The sequence below is a fragment of the Maniola jurtina genome, chromosome 16 (assembly GCF_905333055.1).
Source record: "Maniola jurtina chromosome 16, ilManJurt1.1, whole genome shotgun sequence".
NCBI classification, from domain to species: Eukaryota; Metazoa; Arthropoda; class Insecta; order Lepidoptera; family Nymphalidae; genus Maniola; species Maniola jurtina.
Genome location: NC_060044.1, coordinates 12,192,157 through 12,214,638, shown reverse-complemented (window position 1 = coordinate 12,214,638; position 22,482 = coordinate 12,192,157). Strand labels below are relative to the sequence as shown.

Genomic DNA, 22,482 nt, shown 5'->3' with positions numbered 1-22,482 from the left:
GTATCTGTGTATCTGTCTATGGCATCGTAGCTCCTAAACTAATGAACCGATTTTAATTTAGTTTTTTTTGTTTGAAAGATGGCTTGATCGAGAGTGTTCTTAGCTATAATCCAAGAAAATCGGTTCAGCCGTTTGAAAGTTATTCTTTATTCTTTATTTATTTGCATTCATGTTTTACATCATAATAGAAAAAAAACCAATTATAATACAACATGAAGCCCCGTCAGGGCGCTGCAAAGTAATTACATATAAATAAAATCCCTTATCAGCCCTTTTCTAGTTATTACTGTAACCTTCACTTGTCGGGGGTGTTATAAATTTTTAATTTACACTTGTCATTGGAGAGGTTTTGTATTTTTGTGCTATCCTAAAAAGATTATGTATAGGTAAGTCTGTTATATAAATTTACCCAATACTGTGTCCTTGTGGGTATTTTTATAATCCCATGGGAACTCTTTGGTTTTCCGGGCTTAAAAGCATTTGATGCCCATGTTTAGGCTACCTACAATCTACTTCTGTACCTTCGGTTCAGTAGATGAGTGAAAATTTAACAGACAAATGTGTCTGTCGATTTCACATACGTAGCTTTAGGCTATAGCTATATTTCTTGTATTCCTATGTGCAATAAAAAAATCTAATATATAATCTATCTATAGTAGGATATTATGAAGCACAGTAGGTATAACATTAAAAAAAAACCGGCCAAGTGCGAGTCAGACTCGCGCACTGAGGGTTCCGTACTCGGGTATTTTTTCCAACATTTTGTACGATAAATCAAAAATTAGTATACATACATAAAAAAAATAAAAATCTGTCTTAGAATGTACAGGTAAAGCCTTTTCATATGATACCCCACTTGGTATAGTTAGTTATCTTACTTTGAAAATTGAAACACATTTTAATTTTTTTTAATGATGTAATCACAAACTCACGGTTTTCAGATTTATTCCTGTTCTTGGGCTATAAGGCCTACCTGCCAATTTTCATGATTCTAGGTTAACGGGAAGTACCCTATAGGTTTTCTTGACAGACACGACGGACGGACGGACAGACAGACAGACAGACAACAAAGTGATCATATAAGGGTTCCGTTTTTCCTTTTGAGGTATACGGAACCCTAAAAATAACTAAAATTGGCGTCTGTCAAAGTATCTGAGTTTTCCAAAACATCATTTTCAAATAAATAATTATGTATATCTAGGCAACGTCCATCTTGACAGCTTGACATTTGTCAATTGACACTTGAATATTATGAACCTAAGGGTTATTTAACCTTCTCTTCTACAAGAAAACTAGAAAAGAGCTGACAACTTTTAAACGGCTGAACCAATTTTTTTGGATTATAGCTAAGAGCACTCTCGATCAAGCCACCTTTCAAACAAAAAAAAGTAAATTAAAATCGGCCCATTCGTTTAGGCGCTACGATGCCACTGACAGATACACAGATACACAGACATACAGATACACAGATACACATGTCAAACTTATAACACCCCTCTTTTTGTGTCGGGGGTTAAAAATACATCGGTACATAAACAAAAGTACTGAGGTTGTAAACCACCTAAAGCGAATAAAAGCAATCTCTTTTGGTCGTATTTAAATCTCAAAATACATCTTATTAACGTAAGTAAGAGCACAGCTGTTGATCACCCTAAGCCTTCCACTTGACGGATTGCTCGAGATTAACAACTGCTTCTTTGCGCGTGACCAGTTTACATAACATCGGAACGACATCTGAAGAGACATTGGATAAGACTCACGGCAACTTAATATTAATATATCAAAATTCCGTGAAGATTTTCTGTAGAAGTCTCCCTACTCTTAACATTTACAACGATTATTATAGCCCAAACTTTTTGTTTAGAATTCGATTAGTATTAAATTACTGCTATAGATTTTTAAAAAGAGAAAACTGTAGGAATCAAAAACTGTCGTCGTCAACTTATAGACATCAATTGCTCCCATAATATTACATACATATTATTATAAAGACATTGTGGCTCCAGTAGAGAATTCCACACGCTGCAATCTTGTGCCAGCAGCTTATTCTCTGTGATTCATTTCATATCGTCTCTCTCCACTCCAGCACCTTGGGCATCCTAATGGCTGCATAAACTGTAACTAATGTTAAAATTAAAAATTTGATTGATTTCCAATACCGAAACTGTCCCAAGATTAAATATATATTTGAAAGTGAAAATAAAATTTATTTCTAATAGTGTAAAGTTATCAATACATATAAAAAGACTTTTATTCTATAAAAACTTAAACAATACAAACACAATAACTTAAAATTAGTCGTTTATAGAAGAGATCATTGTAAACCTGTTATGTGTGTATGCGTGCGCTCTCGTGCGTGTGTGTGTGTGTGTGTGTGCATGTTTCATGGTTGAAAAACCAGTCCCTAATTAAACATATTTATTCGTCAGTACGACATTATGTACACGGGTCCCGGTTGCGAAAACACAAAACCCGTTGTTTTGCCAGTGGGTCGCTCCAAAAAGGACAAATTGTGAGCCATACACAAGGTAATTAACGATGGGATTAAAATGTATGTTTTTACTCGGCTTCGTTCCCAATTGGTTGTTTGAGCTGTGAATTAGTGTCTTTACTTAGGGAATTGTAAACGAATTACTTATCCTTTTTCCTTATTCAATATTATTTTTTGGCTGTATGAGCTTAGATAATGTTCGCGTCAAGTGCGCTTGTTTTGTGGTTCATTACAAAAAAATTGTTTAATTATTTTATTTGTTTATAGTAAAATCATACCTTAGTTAAAATTTTTCGATCAAAAGCGATTCGGTAATAAAAAATTAATAAATAATTCTCGATGGTCTGGCTAGCAATTCAGTGAAAAAGTGACCCCACAGGCTCAAAATATGGCCGAATAGGCTCAAAGGGAACATAACTACCACTTAGTTATGTTCTATTTGAGCCTATTCAAGATGTATGACTTACTAGCTGACGCCCGCGACTTCGTCCGCGTGGATTTTGTTTTTTAGAAATCTCGTGGGGACTTTTTGATTTTCCGGGATAAAAGGTAGCCTAATCCAGGATATTATCTATCTCCATTCCGAATTTCAGCCAAATCCATCTAGTGGCTTTTGCGTTAAGGAGTAACAAACATACACACACACACACACACACACATACACACAAACTTTCGCCTTTATAATATTAGTATGAAAAAAAAACTTACATTATAATTTAACTTAAGTACTTATAATATTTTTTGTTGTTACAGGTAGCGATCTTAAAAGTGCTGGGATTAACAAGTGTAGATCGGTGAGTACCTACTGTCAAGGTACTGTGTACATATTGTAGCTATATCTAGCTATTTCAATTGCTATTAGGTAATTTCAATTTAGAAGAGCAGAGGCAATATTATTATCTCCCCATTATTTCCTATAAAAATCACTCGCAATTTTTTTTATTGTGAAAGAAAACCAACAAAAAATACAAAAAAAGGTAAAACAATTAAAAAAAATCTAATTTGACGCTACATTTCAATTGCAGCGTTCTTTACTCTAAATGCATAGTATTTTAATAACACAGTTATAGACAAAACGAATAAGGCACAAGGAATGAACTAAATAAGGTTAGAAAGTTTGATTTACTTGCTTTAAAACCGTGACAAGCATACCTAAGCTAAACTTTGAAACAAAACTGTTTCTTTAAGTATCACTAACTAAAAAGTTAAGACAACTGCAACGCACGTAACCGAACTGCAAACGAGTAAAACAATAGTGCCGAACAAAAATACTACCCACAAAAACAGTGCCGATACGGATTCGATGAAAAATCCAATATTTCCCACTCTCCCATTTCCATAGACACAAATAGAGTCCGCCACATTCTCTATTCTCTATGGATATTCGAATTTTTTGTCATAACTATTTTGTGCAAACTGTAGTTGTTGTAGTAGGTATAGGTACCTACATACTTTACGTACTTATTTTGAGTTTTTTTTTTTTTTTGGGTAAAGTCAATCGATACTTACTAATAAGTATTATAAATGCGAAAGTATGTCTGTCTGTCCACAAGCTTTTCACGGCCAAACGTTTTAACTGATTTTGATGAAAGGTAGAGTTAGCTTACATCGCGGGGAAGGACATAGCCTATTTTTAGCTCGGAAAATCAAAGAGTTCCCACGGTATTCTAAAAGGCCCATCTGTTTAACCGATTCATATGGCTGCAAAGATAGTTTGCATCCCGAGAACTCACATAGACAACTTTTTATACCGGGAAATTAGAGTTCCTACGGATTTGGATGGGTGATGAAGCCTCATCCCAACCCAACACAGCCACACTCTCCGCTCCTAGAGCTATGCCCCATGAGTGCGTCACTGCGCCCTCTGCTAAGGACACTCAGAGGGACGCGCGGACAACACCCCCTCCCTGCCAGGTCAATTAGCCATGGCTAACAATATCCCATGAAGAGAAATCGTTAACTATGTTACCAGGGTAAACTGGCCCAAGCGCTGCTGTTACCCGCAACACTCAGGCACACGAGGAGGTTACCTGGCGGGTACCCCAACAGAGAGAGCCCTATACCAACTTCTCTCCGTGGATAGGAGTTGGTACTATCCAGGCTATGTTTTTTGACCAATTTAGAAAATACTAGCCGATGCCCGCGACTTCGCCCGCGTGGATTTAGGTTTTTCGAAATCCCGTGGGAACTCTTCGATTTTCCGGGATAAAAAGTAGCCTATGTGCTAATCCAGGATATTATCTATCTCCATTCCAAATTTCAGCCAAATCCGTCCAGTAGTTTTTGCGTGAAGGAGTAACAAACATACACACACACACACACACACACATACAAACTTTCGCCTTTATAATATTATTAGTGTGATTTTCTGATACGATTGTACCTAGACCTATTCCCTACTCTCTAGAATTGAGACAACAATGTGACAAGAAAAGTTATTGTAAAAGATTGATCTAAAAGTCGGCACAAGAGATTGCTTGAGCACCTTTGTTACCGCCACAGATGAAAAGAAATGCTTTCATTTCATCCGAGGCAAAGAAATACTGGAACACGAGTACTACATCAGAATAGATTGTGTTGTGTCAACTTCATACTTTTCATACTAAGTGATGAGAAATACTTGTTAATATAAAAAGAAAAATTCACGGGTATTTTGTAGAAGAAAAATCAAGCAATCCCAAAACGCTTTTTATCGTTTTCAATGGGCAAGATTTTGTAGGTACAATTTGTAGCCGTAAACTTAAAACTTAAGGTATATATTCAAGCAAATCAGTAAAAAAATCTTATTTTATATATATATATATATATATATATATTATATATACTTCTTTACTATATATTATATAGTAAAGAAAGCCTAATTATTACGGCTAATAAAGTAGTTTAACTAAAGTTAAACCTAAACTTATAAATTATCTTATAATATGTAGTTACCTATATACTTTTTACGTGTTCTTTCTGCACTTGCATATAGTAAATTATTATGTGTGATAATTTTGACTGTCAATGTGTGTTTTCGGCTCCTAAATTAAAATTGCTCGTCCAACCAAAAACCGGCCAAGTGCGAGTCAAACTTGCGCACTGAGGGTTCCGTACTCGGGTATTTTTTCCGACATTTTGCACGATGAATCAAAATTAGTATGCATAAAAATAAATAAAAATCTGTTTTAGAATGTAAAGCCTTTTCATATGATACCGCACGTGGTATAGTTATCTTAGTTTAAAAATTGAAAATACTAATTAATTATTATTTGTTCATGAACACATTTTTTGTGATGTAACCACAAATCCACGGTTTTCGGGTTTTTGCTTTACTTGTGCTGCCAAAGTTCATGATTCTAGATCAACGGGAAGTACCCTGTAGATTTTCTAGACATACACTACCGACGGACAGACGGACATACAGACAGACAGGCAAGAAAGTGATCCTATAAGGGTTCCATTTTTCCTAAATTAAACTATGTACTAACTATTGTATTATACCTATTTTATAAGCAGATGCGATTTGGTAGGCAAATGCGTTGGTTCGACTTTACTGCTCAGACTATAGCCTTTTTTCATACAACTATTCCGTAGTGTACTTATATCATTTCCTTTGGGTTATTGCCTATTGAATGGAAGTCTGTTGGCATTTGGAATCCCGTTTGTAAAGTGATAGGGTTATGCCAATAATAGTGAGTGGAGTTCGGAGTCCTTTTGTTGACGAACGCTTGAGGGTTTTTTGTCAATGGCATATTTTTTCAACCCTTGGCGTCTATGTATCACAACCATTTTTACTCGACTACGGCAAAGCCAAAAGGAGGGGTTATGATTTTAGCAGTCTAGTCTATGCATGTATGTTAATATCCAGACTATGCCTATCTATTTTTGACCCTAAGTCAAATAGGGGATAAAACCACCTACGAGCACTTTTAGTAATCTCACAAAGACAAAAATAGAAAATACTTTGAGTGTGGGATGCTTTGTTGAAAATGAATAAAATTAAACAACAAAAAAATAAAGAACGAAATGATTGTGCTTTAATTTCCACGAAAAAAAGAAAATACTTAGACGATTTATTTCCATTATATTTTTCTACTCGCTCTTTCTGCATTCATATTTATCATTGATGAGCATGTGATTAATAGAACCGAGTGACACTTCCAAAGTGGTAAAATGTATAATGCATACCAGGTTACCCGCCTCCATCTTAAACTGCATCATCCCTTACCACCAGGTGAAACTGCGGTCAAGGGCTAACTTGTATCTGAATAAAAAAAAATCAGATGTAGACCTACGTTGAAGTCGGGCACAATACAATAAGACAATACGATTTCCGAACGGCTCACTCGAATTGTAAAATGTGATCGAAATAAATCTAGTTGTCTCACAAAACCCATTCCTTCGGGATTTTTCCAGATTTAGCAAATTTGCGTTCCGAAATACCTGACTCCGTCCAATTTCACTTTTGCGAATGTTTGAATACGTAAGCTGCATATTCATTGAAATCGAGCGATTTTTTTAATCTCTTTACCCGAGAAGTATGTACCTACCTTGGATTAATCGAATGATAAATCGACTCGGAAACGAAGACTCAGGTATATTTGAAATGTTAGACTTTCTGTTGGAGATTTCAATTAGCATGGGAGAAGGGAACTCAATCTCTAGTTTATTTATTTCTGCTTAGTCCCATTTCGAATTTTGTAGATTTTCTAATTTTCTTTCTTAAACTACTCTCATATAATGAGATTTTTATGTTACAACTAGTGTAGTTTTTTAACAACTATTATAGTTCGCGACAGGTCGACATGGCGATCGGTGTGGGGACGCCCCGCACCGGGATAGTGCGGCTGAGCGGGACGTCGCCCCGCATCATACCTCGACTGCAATCACACCAAACAGTAGGTGATGACACGGCAGCAGTGAGATATATTGTTGCAATTTTTTAAATTAGCCCTTATACTAAAAAACATTTAGGGACCTACCTAGGGATAACTTTAGATGCAAAGCTTCAATGGAACGCCCATATATCAACACTTGCTGGTAAACTCAGCTCTGCTGCTTACGCTGTTAGAAGGATTCGACAGATAACTGATGTGGAAACTGCAAAAATTGTATATTTTGCCTATTTTCACAGTATTATGTCTTACGGAATCTTACTATGGGGTAAAGCGGCAGATATTGGAAAAATTTTCGTATTACAAAAAAGGGCAATACGCGCAATCTATAATTTAAAAACGCGCGATTCCCTACGAGAGAAATTTAAGGAAATAGGTATTCTTACAGTAGCTTCTCAATATATTTACGCTAATATAATTTTTGTACGACAAAACATTCATAGTTACAAAAAAATCGGTGATTTCCACGACCGGCAAACTAGAAACCGTAATAGGCTCGCATATCCCACGCTCCGCCTCAGGAAAGTGGGAAAATCGTTTGTGGGAATGAGTGTAATATTTTATAATAAAATTCCACAATCAATTTTAGACTTGCCTTTACACAAGTTCAAAAAATCTATTAAAAGTATGCTCCTGGAAAAAGCTTATTATACAATCGAAGATTATGTAAATGACAAAAAAGCTTGGATTTGATTCGCTCCAGCAATATACGGCGCTGCAATTGCTTGTATACAGTATGGCATATTATTGTAAATTGTACATTTGAAAAGAGCAACCGCCGAGTTTCTTGCTGGTTCTTCTCGGTAGGAACAGCATTCCGAACCAGTGGTAGATAATTTTGACGATTCAAAAGCACTTGTAAAAGTTTAATTGAATAAAAATAATTTGAATTTGAATTTGAATTTGAAAATTTGAATTTAGTCCCTTCCATACTTTGCTATCTGATATACCTAATACTTTTTGCCTACTTGGTATATCTAGTGGTTCGCATGTATGACTGCAGCTGACGAGATCCTGGATTCGATTCCAGGACCAGGCAAAAATAGTTCAGTAAGTACCTATTGGGGTTTTCTGTCAAGTACGGTAATAGGTAAGAAATTGGCTATCTTTTATTCTCGTGCCTCAGAGAGCACGTAGGTAAAGCCGTCATTTTACGTTACGTTGTTTCGTTTTGCAGGGCAGCCATGTTTTTATTTTTTTTAATTACGACTTGTTCAAACATTATAAAAGAGATTTTAGTCCACTTAATGTAGTACAAATGAGAACATTCAAGAACATAACCGTACGTAGGCGGAAACCGCAGAAATAACATCGGCCAACTTATCGTAAAGGATATTATGAAAGTTGGGCGTGGAACACAAATCCTGCCCCACGCAACTCAATATGTTCCCACAATCGCAATTTATATCTACTCCACTAACTAGTTTCAGAGTTTCAGTTGCAAGACTATTTGTGAGAGTTCCACTGCCAATAACGCTAATTGGGAATTCAGTATTTATGAAAAGCACGGAACTTTGAGTTCCCGCACTTTTCAGTGAATTACACACATTTATGAATCAGTAGGTTTTTAACCCCCGACCAAAAAAGAGGGGTGTTATAAGTTTGACGTGTGTATCTGTGTATCTGTGTATCTGTCTGTGGCATCGTAGCGCCTAAACGAATGAACCGATTTTAATTTACTTTTTTTTTGTTTGAAAGGTGGCTTGATCGAGAGTGTTCTTAGCTATAATCCAAAAAAATTGGTTCAGCCGTTTAAGAGTTATCAGCCCTTTTCTAGTTTTCTTGTAGAAAAGAAGGTTAGATAACCGTTAGGTTCATAATATTATGTCAATTGACAAATGTCAAGCTGTCAAGATGGACGTTGCCTAGATACATAATTATTTATTTGAAAATGATGTTTTGGAAAACTCAAATACTTTGTCGGGGGTGTTATAAATTTTTAATTTACACTTGTTATAGTTTGAGAATGGAACTGTTTGATTTGAATGGAGAATCTAACTGGGAACTTTTAGTTAATTTCGTTATAAAGTTTCATCGCAAGTTTTGGTATATTTATCGCGTAATTTTTCAGACGCCGGACTTTAACTCGTATATTAGCGACAGTTTGGCATTTATTATGATTATACACTTTTAGAATTCTATATTTGTTGGGAATATTATAATAGTGGAAGTCGCTACAAGAGACCTGTCCCAACTGCAGTGGACGTCTATCGATTGATAATAATGATGATCATGATGTTGTATAAACAGATTAGCACATATTCACGTAAAAATTGTATCTATAATCGAATCCACAGCAAATATTCATCGACCATTAATACCAGCCGAACTCGGTAAACAAGAACAAAAAAAGAAAGTTCCCCATAAAGCGAAACAAATAAAAGCTTTTAAATCGGACATTGTTTAGTGTCAGCGAAATTGTGTCAATAAAAATAGTTTTTGTCGGGCCATAAATTTTTTGCTCGCGTGTTGATTTTGCGGATCGCCAATAAATCGCCGAGGGACGAATATTGTTCGGGAGTGATCGGTACTAAATTTAGAATGTAGCTATACTATTTATTTTTTGGGTAAATTAGGCTGCTATCCAGAAATCGCTCAACGCGCCTAAGGAAGTCGCTTCAAAACTGCTCTCTTATAGTGCATAGGAAAGTAGAGGAAACTTATTTTTTCCTATCCGCTCAACAACTATGGGTGCTAACTCGACAACCCAGAGAATAAATCAACTTTATAATAAGCTCAATGTACTAGACATACTTACATATTGATTCTCTGGTTGAATGCTCAATATAAGTAATAACAATGTAATTTAATTACTAACATAGTTCATAAGGTCTTTGTTACTAACACTATATTATGGATGAAATATCTGAAAATAAATGTTTATTATTATATAAATGAGTTCATATGGCATTAAGTTACCGTACAGCATAAAATTACCATAATTCCAATTTCCTTAAATCGGAATATAATATGTCATAATTTTTTTTTTTGAGTTTTACATCTTTGTCTTTTGTTTTTACTTCAAAGTAATTAATTTACGTACATAGACTTATCTGTTAGTTATTTATTTATATACTGTACCGTTTGCCTATATTTGTTTATTAGTTTAGAATTTAGATATGTACTGTTATTTAAATTAATTTTTTGTTGTAAGATTACTCGACACTCTTTATTCGCATGCGGTGTTTACTCATTATTAGCTTATTATTATAATCATTTTGTCTAAGAACTGTGTTGTTTAATATTGCAATTGATTAATTTGGTAAGGCTGTTGATAAACCCAATAAAAGCTTGTGAAAAAGCTCAAACCAAGCAAAAATTATCACTATAAAATTGAAACCTAGAATGTCCAACCATCCAGAGCAAAGCCAATTTCTATTCCACGCCATTTTGGTGTATGACATGACGCGACGTAGCGGAACTGGAGGTACGAAAAAACAGAAATATTTACACTAAAAGTTAGTCAATTCTACCGTAGACGTCCTCCAATCAAATGTTAACGTAAACACGACGAAGCTGAAAAACCTGTAGGGCTCTATCACACGTGCGATTTTTTACTTTTATCACTGACGCATGCCAAGCGCTAAGCGTTCCGGTACGACGCCGCGCCGTCTAGAAACCAAAGAGGGCTTTATAAAATCTGCCATATCACTTCCAGGTTAGCCCGCTTCCATCTTAGACTGCATCATCACTTACCACCAGGTGAGATTGCAGTCAAGGGCTAACTTGTATAAGAATAAGATAAATGCGTATGACTTTTGAGACAACGCCAAAATACAGCTCATTCCCTCATTCCAAAATAGACCCCTTTCTTATGCTTAAGTGACTGGACTATTTTGAATCTATTTTCCATAATAAACCTACATACTAGGTATATGCCTACATAGTATAAAGTACTATGATAGAATGACTCATTAAGAAAGGATTTTGAGAAATTCCAAAATATGTTTTCAAAATTATATTAATAAAGTACAGAAATCATCCAGTTACAGTCACATCGTAAATGTAAACTATAGTTTTAGGCCTACAGTCCATTTTTATAGCCCATTCACTATTGACTACGCATGTTAAAATATTAAAGTGTGATTGTTTGGTGGTTTATTGGTTTGTCCTTCAAACACGTTTCAACGGAGCAAGCAACGGTTTGACGTGATTTGCAAGGATATAATATAGTTAAGGCTTGGAGAGTGACATTTGCTGTTTTTAACCTCCGACCCAAAAAGAGGGGTGTTATAAGTTTCACGTTTGTATCTGTGTATCTGTCTGTGGCATTGTAGCGCCTAAACGAATGAACCGATTTTAATTTAGTTTTTTATCTCGGAGAATGAAAGAGTGCATGGGATTTTGCAAACCTAAATCCAAATGGATGAAGTCGCGGGCATCAGCTAGTGCCTAGTAAGTATGGGTGGAGTAGCTACACATAATTATGACGTGAAATTCAAGCATAAAACCCGACACCGCCTAAAAACCTCAATTTATTTTGTGCGAACAATTTTTGACACACTTCACGCAAAATAAATTTGGCTACAAAAGCGGTCACTCTTGAAACAAAGGGCCCTGTAATTAACAGCCTTGTTTATACATCATCGTGTGAAAAGGCATCGCTTGCCAAAAATCCCCAAGAGGCTGAATAAACTGAACTTCGGAAAGTGATTCGCAAGTTGTTTTGTCCAGATCTCGGACGTCTTTTGCTTTCCATGGCCACTCGTTTGTTTTATTTTCTTGCTTTTTTTGGACAGGCTTACATTACTTATTCATGAAGCTTCAATCCATTCACAGACTAAAAGCCAAATGTTCAACGTTTCAATCCACAAGTTTTACGATGACGTCTTTCTGTCCGTCTGTCCGTCTATAATATATCTGTCTCTTACCTTTACCTTTTTGGGGTCCTTGCGCATTTTCAACTTATTTTACGCTCAAGATAAAGTTAAGCAGCACTAAAACCCAACTACTGCCCGCGAACTGCCGATAGATAGCGATAGTATCACACTAATAGTGTGTGTTTGTATTTTTGTTACTACTTCACGCAAAAATCCCTAGACGGATTTGGCTGAAATTTGGGATGGAGGTAGATAATATCCTGGATTAGGACATAGGTTACTTTTTATCCCGGAAAATCAAAGAATTCCCACGGGATTTCGAAAAACCTAAATCCACGCGGGCGAAGTCGCGGGCATTGGCTAATTTAGTATAAAATTGTTTTCTGTCGCTCGGTGTATTTTACCATTGTATTAAGTATAATATTTATGAAATCAAAATTTATCTTCTTTCATTTGACATCCCACTTGATATTTTAGACCTGTGAATTTAGCTTAGAAAACCAAATAAGCTCCATTATTATTAACTAGCCAAGCCACCAAACTTTTTCGCCACCAAAACATAGCTTAGAACTTAGCTGGAAACCAGAGAAAAGCCATTAAAAATAACTCGTTGCAAACGCGTATTTCATTGTTATTCCGTCACCCTGTACTTTACAATTCAGTTAGCGTGTCCAAAGACAAATATTCCGCTAGTGAGGTTGCAGTTCTAAAGCTGGGCGTTGATTGCGCGGTTGCCATTGTTAATCCCGGCTACAGTGTTGCAAGAGAATAGAAAACGGCCCCACTGTTGCATTTGGTAGTATTGACGTGTTGCACTGCCAAAGGTATATAGGGTAATAAGCTATATACACATACATAAGATAGTGGGAATATTTAGGTATACTTTGGTTTTTCTTTAGTTTGCTTAAGTGTTGCAGTGTTGCAAGAAAATAGAAAACCTAGTACTACATTGATTGTATAGATGGAACCCTTGCAGTCGAAAATATCGACTAATACCATTGTATTAGTCTGTATTTTCGACTGCAAGGGATATAAATCACACATGCACAAACAAACATATACACATACACACGAAAATTTGTGTGTATGTGTGTATGTTTGTTACACTTTCACGCAAAAACTATTGAACGGATTTGGCTGTGAGTGAATTTGAATGGAGATAGATTATACCCTGGATTAACACATATTATGTGGTTAAAGAATTTTATATTAACACATATTATGCTACTTTTTATCCCGGAAAAATCAATCCCATGGGATTTTTAAAAAACCTATATTCATACGAATGAAGTTACGGGCATCAGCTAGTGACTAATATAGTATAAGTCGATGAATAATAATGGTGATAAATGCTGTGTTTGCAAGCGAAGGTTTAACACAAGTAATGAGGGTCGCTCGGTAAATTGGAAAATGGAGTGGAGTGTTGTGGAGTTAAACGTGTTTTTAATTTTTTTGGAAGCTTTGTCATTAGATATAAAAAACTTTGTCATTAATCTCCATTACCGTTTGATCTCAGAAACTATAATATTATGTGATAAAACCTTGGATAAAATATTTATTTAAGTACGCTTGTTTCAAATGATTTCAATTAAATCCATACTTCCATACCATCCATATCCATACAAGGTATATAAGGTACTTATAATAATATTATAAGTGTGAAAGTGCGTCTGTCTGTCTGTCTGCTAGCTTTACACAGCCCAACAGTTTAACCAATTTTGGTGAAGTACAGAGTTAGCTTACATCCTGGGTAAGGAATTTGATCCCGGAAAATCTTTATGCTCCCACGAGGCTCTTAAAGGCCCATCCGTTTAACCAATTTACAGAGGTAGCTTGCGTCCCGGAAATTGACATAGGCAAGGCTTTTTATCCCGAAAAAGCAAAAAACTCCTACGGGCTTTTAAAAAAACTTAAACCCACGCAATAAATTCGCGAATTCGCGGGCATCATCTAGTAGTATAGGGTCACTTAATAACCTATGTATTTCTATAATTCTCAGCTGTATTTGACAGGCTGTCAGTTTTATATAACAAAAAATTGATTGCTTTGTTCGTAACTTTAGAGGTCAGACGGACTTGAAAGCTACTGACCCTTGGTTTTAAATTAAATGTTTACCTTATGAAAATGCCAGATGAAAGAATTTTTTTTTTTGGTTACATTATATGAAAAAAAAAAACTAAACATATGGGTTCAGCTAAATTTTTTGATTTGATTTTACTTGTTACTCAACAGTAATTTTGTAACAACATTTTTGATATGGGTGTTTAGGAATTTTTCCTTACGCATACAGGCGACAGGTCAAGATGGTAATCGGGGTGGGGACGCCTGCACATCCGCACAAACTCCCCGTTAACCCCGTGTGGGTGAGCGAGGGTGACATACCCAGATTGACCCTAAGACATCGACCTCCTAATTGGAACTTTTTGGAGCTATGTGAGTTTATAGCAATTAATATCACTTGCTTTAACGATGAAGGAAACATCTTGAGGAAACCCGCATAATTGAGAGTTCTCCATAATAAGATAAGATAAGATAAGATAAATAATTTATTTCCAAAAAGATTAATAACTAAGTACAATTAAATTTACATCTTATTAAATACCTACAATCCTAAGTACCTACAACAAAGTGAACTGTAAGCATATACAATTAGTAAGATAACTTAGTTTTTAATACAATTTTGAGTGTTGCAAGATCAAGGACTGGCTATCCTAGCTAGATTTTTTATATCTGTGTTAAGGATAGCCATAATGTTCTCAAAGACGGTTGAAGTCTGCCTATCCACACTTGGCTAGTGTGATAGACTACGAACAAACCCTTCTCATACTAAGAGAAGACCAGTGCTCAGTCGGTGAGCTGGCTATGGGTAGATCATGATGATGATAATATAATGGTTACACCTAAATCGAATACAGGATTTCGTCTGTGTTTGTGTTAGCTGGCGCGCGTGCTCTGCCTTTTTGGAGCGTTTTTTTTTTTTTGTTAAAACTGACTGGAAAGCGCTCTAAGGGGGTGCCGTGCGTGTGTCGGCGAGCGCCGCGGTACGGACGTGATCCATACTTGTATAGTTTCCCTAACATGTTACAACTACAAACTTGACATTGGCTAATCTTTGTAAAGCCAGACGAGAGAACAAAAAAAAAATCGAATACATCTTAATTTGAGTTGTATGCGGATCCCATTCCTCGTGTTATCAATGGAAGGGGATTACGATCTTCAGCAATGAGGAATACAATGCAAAGAGAGGTGGAAATACCTTCTCAAATACGTAGGCACAAATTCCCACCTTTAGTGAAATTGGAGCGCTTGAAAGAATTGCATGAAAAATGATGAATAAACAAGCAAGAAAAATATTAACCTCCCACAATATTATACTCAGTCAGAAAAGAGCCGCACGCACGAACAATAAATATCATCATCACTACAATCCAATACCAGCTGAATAACACAGGTGTATAAACATTCAAGCTCAGGAGCCCGTGGGAAATTTTGAGGAGGTGCTTTATAAGAATGCGTTCGAACTAAAAATAGGGAACTAAATGACCTCTATCTGTCGTCAGTCACCTGAAAAGTACAGTTTGATCGGAAAATATTTTACATAAGTTATATTTTTTCGTATATTACACTAATATTATAAAGGCGAAAGTTTGTGTGTATATGTGTTTGTTACTCCTTCACGCAAAAACTACAGGACGGATTTGGCTGAAATTTGGAATGGAGATAGATAATATCCTGGATTAGCACACAGGTTACTTTTTATCCCGGAAAATCAAAGAGTTCCCACGGGATTTCGAAAAACTTAAATCCACGCGGGTGAAGTCGCGGGCCCGATGCTAGTTTTAAATAAATACAAAAACAATTAAAATCATTAAAAGACAAAGAATCAGATTCTGGCTTCACATTGTATTTTATTAAACTTCTGCTATCTATTTAATGCATTTTAGTATGCATAGAGAGTTTCAAAGGTTTTTATTGATAAAAAATATCTATCATAAAAGTTTTATAGCTCTGAAACCCACCGCGAATTGAAAGAGATTTTCTATGTACAACCAACTAGAAAAATTCTTACATTTGAGCAAACAATTTATCAAACACCCTGTAAATTTTTGTTACGGGCTCTCGGGTCATCGTCATATTTTATTACCTTACGCAAATTTACTTCCGCCCTTTTACGTAAATTTTAAGGTTCAATAACAAACAACAGTGTCGCTTTATTTCCCATTTCTCCGTTTTTATGTCAACAATGTTTCAATTTTGTGACAGGCTCATACCCAGTTTCGGCATTGTTTCCCCTGATCAAATTACTTTTGCTCACTCCATAATAATATTTGGAGGATATGATATTACTACATAGCTATAAGGGGTAGATTCCTCAGAAATCAATGGATATTACTATTGTAGAAGTATTTCAACGATCATTACTTTATTACCAACACTATCAGTCAAATCTTCCTTAAAAAATTGATTATTCTTTGATAATATACTTTTTTTTTTTTTGCAGCGAACTGATGGTGAAGATTATTATTGTTGATATAATCTAAGGCTACGAGGATTCTCGAAAAGTCCAGTAGCCGAAGCACAATCAGTGATTTTGTAATATACATAAACTAGTTTATGTCCCACAATTTATTTTTTATTATTTTAATTTATTTGTTACACAAATGTTAAAAATCTTATTTTACTCCCTAACAGGTTGAATTTCCGAAAATCCTTTCTTAGCGGATAAGTTTTTTTTTGCTCTCTCGTCTGCCTTTACAAAGATTAGCCAATGTCAAGTTTGTAGTTATTTGTAACAAGTTAAGGGAAACTATACAAGTATGGACCCCGTCAGTGCCGGCGCTCGCCGACACACGCACGGCACCCCCTTAGAGCACTTTCCAGTCAGTTTTAACAAAAAAAAACACTCCAAAAAGGCAGAGCATCCCCGCCAGCTAACACCAATACAGACGAAGTCGCGGATAAAGTTATATATCATAAAAGCTATCTATACGCGAAATTTCAGCTGGATTCGTCCAGTAGTTTGAGCAGTGCGTTGATAGTTGTTAGGGGTCATCGGTTCTGTAACCTTAGCCTGCCCACTGACAGCATACTAATTCATTGAGCTATGTTGGTTATTTTTATTTTCCTAGGGATTTCTTTCTCTTTATGTCATGAGCTTTATCTTCGAATAGAAAGTACGTAGATATACATTTTATGCACATCTTTCACGTTTGGCTCCCGACCATAGATAAAGATACAAAGTGCTTTGAGCACAGCAAGGACGATACGTGCCAAAAATATCTCTTCCCACTCACATAATATCTTAATGTTGCCCGGCAATAAATAACTGGGCTTCGCAGTTAACCTTTTTAATAGACTTATGACACAAAAAGAAGCTTTATGTTTGTCCCATTTTGTATTGGGTCTTATTTCTTACTAGAGGATGCCCGCGACTTCGTCCGCGTGGATGTAGGTTTTTAAAGATCCCGTGGGAACTCTTTGATTTTCCGGGATAAAAAGTTGTCTATGTCAATTACAGGGACGCAAGCTACCTCAGTACCAAATTTCATACAAATCGGATGAGTTTTTAGGAATCCCGCGGGAACTGTTTGTTTTTCCAGGATAAAAAGTAGCCTATGTCCTTCCCCGGAATGTATCCTAAGTCTGTACAAAATTTCATTAAAATCGGTTGAGTGGTTAAGCCGTGAAAGCGTAGCAGACAGACAGACAGACATACAGACAGACAGACACACTTTCGCACGTATAATATTATATTAGTATGGAAGTATGGATGTTAAATAAATGTTGGGAGTGTAGATTGTGTGATTAGATCATCGGTATTCCTCATAATATTTATCCACGATTTGGAGACGCGCACCCTGCGAGAGAGAGAGAAGAAGAGAAGAAGAGAAGAAACTCAAATGTAGTTAGTGCTGGACAAGAATGTTAGGAGTTTATGATAAGGGTGTTATGAGTTCAAGTTAAAAAGAGTAGGTAATAAGTCCAAACAAAAGACTAACGCCCTACTTAATTAACTGTGGAGACCTTTTTAGAAAGTCCTCACAATTTTAGCTTATGCTGCATGCTGCTCCTTGAAATTTTCGGCCAGTGAAGACTGTTGACTTATTTACAAAACACCGTTAATTAACACCCTCTTTTGTGTGTGAAAGAGCCCTCTTTTAAATACTAGGTAAGATTTTCGAGGAAAGTAGGTGTACTTCAAATAAACAATGTGGACTCATTTAACGTCCCTTAGCTATTTAAAGTACTACGGGATTTTTTTTTTCTTGACCATCTTGTAGGTAAATTAAAAATATTTACGTATTTAAATAAGTTCAATTATAAAAACAATACTTATTCATAATTATAACATTTAATAGAAAATTTCTCTCCACGTTACGTGAAAATTATGCTAGTAGGTAGTGGCGTTCTTGCCTATTGCCCTCCTTTGCTTATGTTGCGCCTAAATTAAGGTTAACGTCAATGCTCAACAACAGTGGTAACAATAGTGGTAATTATTGCGATAGTCAACGCGTTAAACTGAGTGGCCACACTTGAACGGTTACCGTCAATGCCAATTGAATATTAAAAAGGTGAAGTTTGTGTGTATGTGCGTATGTTTGTTACTCTTTCACGCAAAAACTGCCTCATGGATTCGGCTGAGAGTGGAGATAGATTGTATCCTGAGTTAACTAACACACAGGCTACTTTTAATTATGGAAAATCAAAGAGTTCCTACTGGATTTTGAAAAACCTATATCCACGGGAACGAAGTCGCGGGCATCAGCTAGTGTAACAATATTTATAAAAAGTAGATTTAAATTCTTTAATTTCCATTCCATAGAGATAGCCTACAGAGACACCGAGTAAAATTTCACAAGCAAAAAAATACGCTCCGAATTTTCTTCAGTTTCTTGTCACAGAGGATGTGTCGCTCTTCTAACATTGCAATACATCCTAGTGAAATTCCGATAGCGTTTTTTCAGCCTGTGATTCCGCTACATTCGTCCATGGCCTGGAGGCTTCATGTATCTTTCAGCGAATGCCTTGATGTGTAAACCGAAAGCAAATATTTTTATACATGCAAAATAGCCGGCGTACAGTCGGCGCGGGAAATATGCGTGCTTTTTCAATAGACAGCTGGAAAATATTATTTTAAAAAGTTTGCGTTGTTACCGGGCGCTTTTTAAGTGCCACTTGGAACCAGTTTTCCTGGTAAATAAAAAGTGTTTTAAGCAAAGTTAGTTTTGAAGTGCGACATTTTCATCCAATTCGTGTATTTTTTTAAATTTAACCAGAGATCTTCACAATTATAAAAGTTTTTATAATACAAAAAGTTTTTGAAAAACCTGGCTATAGTCTGCTCTGTCATGTCCGTCATGTATTTCATCATGATCAACCTGTCGCTGGGCCACTACTGAGCACGGGTCTTCTCTAAGAAAGTGAAAGGTTAAGGTCATATTCTGCCACGCTCACCCATTTTGAACCTTTGAGAATATTATGGAAAATCTCAGGCATGCAGGTTTTCTCACGATGTTTCCTTTGCCGTTAAAACATGTGATATAATATTTTAATTGCTATAAAGTACCTAACTCTGAAAACTTAGAGGCACGGCATCAAACCCGAACTCCCCGTATAGGAGGCCTATGTCTGAACCACTGGGCTAAAACCACTTTTTTTAGCATGTCTATTAAAGATAGGCATTCAATATTTTAACTGGTGTAATATAAAAACCGCTGGCGATCCGAAAACTGTATTTTTTATGAACCGAACTATTTTGGGAAATATTTTTATGCGGACGCGGCGTGTTTTGAAAGCCTTTAACATTTCAATGGTCACGGATCAAAGTGTTCGTTGTATTAATTCAGACAGGTTTGCGTGTATTTTAGACCCGGTATCCCCCAAGCGGAGATCGGTTGTTTTTTTTTATTGGTTTGTCCTTCAACCAACCAAGCAACGAATCGATGTAATTTTTGCGTGAATATAGAGAACTGGAGAGTGACAGTTATTTTTATCCCGGAAGATCAAAGAGTTCCCACGAGATTTTTATAAACTTTAATACCCGATGACTACGATGATACTAGATGAAGTCATGGATAAGTTAAGCTAGTTGAATAATTAAAAAAAAATTGATATTGTAATCTTTCAGAATGAAACAAAATATCGACGTTTTAATCATAAAAGCTAATATTTTATTCATTAATTTTATTATAATTAGATTTGTACTTATATTAGAGTTAATAATTAATAATTATTACACGCAACATCAGCCTAAACCAATCAATTTTATCTATTCGGGGAATCATTTATTATGATTGCATTGTTTTGCAAACCTCTTGTTGATTGGTTCAACTGTTTACCCATTAGAACCATGCAGCCCAAATTCAATACTAACGCGCAAACACCAGTCCATATTCAATAGTTCAATTACTGGAAATTTCGTGAAACATTGTATAAATTCATAAAATACTTATTTATTAACGATTTCTGTGTACGGTTGCAAATACGCAAAGTAATTAAATGCTCGGAGGTATTTTAAAACCTTGCCTGCGGCTCAGGTATTGGTATTTGGACCTCAATTTTATTACGTTTAATTTCAATGCGCATTTATTACGATTTCAATGCATTTGTTAGTGTAAACAAAAAAATGTAATATTTTTTGACCGGGGTTTGGACCCTTGCACGGACCTTGTTACTCTTCCAAGCTTTGTGCGTTTAAACAAAGTACTTATATTGCGTGCTTTAAAATAGAATAGAATATATTTTTATTCAAGTAAACTTTTACAAGTGATTTAACAGTGAAGGTTAACATCGCGATGAAATCTATATGTCTGAGAGTTCTTCATAATATTCACAAAGATGTTTGAAGTCTGCCAATCTCCATTTGTTCAGCGTGGTCCTCAGATTATTTCCTAAACGGTTTTGATAAGTCGATAACAGAACTTAGAACTCCAGATCGCTTGCAGTGAGATGGAGGCCTAACAAAATGTAGCTACTGTTCAAGAAATCGTAGCGTTTCTAGGAAGTTGGCTCTTAAATAGAATTCTAGTGACTTGCGGTTTGCATTTGACATTTTATTTGTAGGGGCGTTTAGGTGTCCTGAAGGAATACGGAATTTAGAACTGTTCTTGCCATTCTTTTACTGTATTTACTATCTTCTTTTGTGGAATATTTTTCGCATGTATTTATGTTTTGTTGGATAAATAAAAATTGCTGGCAAAAAAGAACATGTAGATATTTTGCAATTGTTTTTATTTTTGGCTAAAATCTAGATGAATCCGTACGCAGTCAAAATTCTACGGATAAGTATCAAGCAATTTTCTAATTCAAACTGCTGAGTGCTGGACTATGGAACGCCCTTCCGGCTTCAGTTTTCCCCTCCACTTATAATATAGGTAGGCATTTTCTAGCCAAGCTCGCTCCTTCATAGGCTGCATCATCACTTGCCAGCAGATCTGGTTCCAGCCAAGCACTAGTCTAATAAACTAAAAAAAAGATAAAATACCTGCAATTTCATCCGCGTTGATTTAGGATTTGAAAAACCCCGTTAACGAAATAATATTATAAACAAAGCACAAGAGTAAGTAAATACGGAAATTTAATTCAATAGATAGATAGATAGATAGAAACTCTTTATTGCACACAAAAACACATATAAGGATAACAACACAGTAAGAAGAAAACAGAAAAAAAAAAACAATTGTGTGCAAAGGCAGCCTTATTGCTTGGAGCAATCTCTACCAGGCAACCTTTGCTGAAAGGAGAAGTTCTAGGAAGGAGGTTGGATAGTACCAAGTCGCAAGGATTTTTCTTTAGAAAGCAGAAATACGCTCGCAGTACAGTCAAAGGGAAAAAAAAGTGGACATAAAAATGATATGTTATGCGAACGTGCAAATGACGTTTGAAATAGTAAAATATCGCTCCCGAGCAAACCTGTACGTGATCTTCTGGAAGATCAGACAATAGACTTTTTGTTTCGAAACTTTTTGTCCTAACTTCTTTCTGCATTCCCCACTGAGCAATGTCAAAATCCTTTTGGCAAAGTCCTCCGCAAACAGAATCTATGCCTCATTCTCTGCATTTTATTCTCATTTCTAAAGATTTTAGGATTTCACTGCGGAATTTGACAAATAAATTGACGTACAAGTTGATGGTGATAACTAAAACAGCGAAGGTTCCCAACGCGCCTTGGTTTGAGAAGAAGCCAAACAAGAGTGAATAGGCACCTTCTAGGTAAACGCGTCCCATCTTAGATCACATCATCACTTTCCACCAGGTGTGATTGTGGTCAAGCGCTTACCTATAGTGAATAAAA

At 35.9% G+C, this 22,482-nt stretch overlaps 1 protein-coding gene across 1 annotated transcript in view; it reads left to right on the top strand.

Annotated features, from left to right (window-relative positions):
- LOC123873189 (connectin-like) overlaps window positions 1–22,482 on the top strand; it is a 332,367-nt gene that overhangs the window by 173,742 nt on the left and 136,143 nt on the right. Inside the window, exon 3 of the mRNA XM_045917913.1 lies at window positions 3,245–3,285. The gene's annotated coding sequence lies outside the window, so the exon portion shown is untranslated. The remainder of the gene's footprint in view (window positions 1–3,244; window positions 3,286–22,482) is intronic.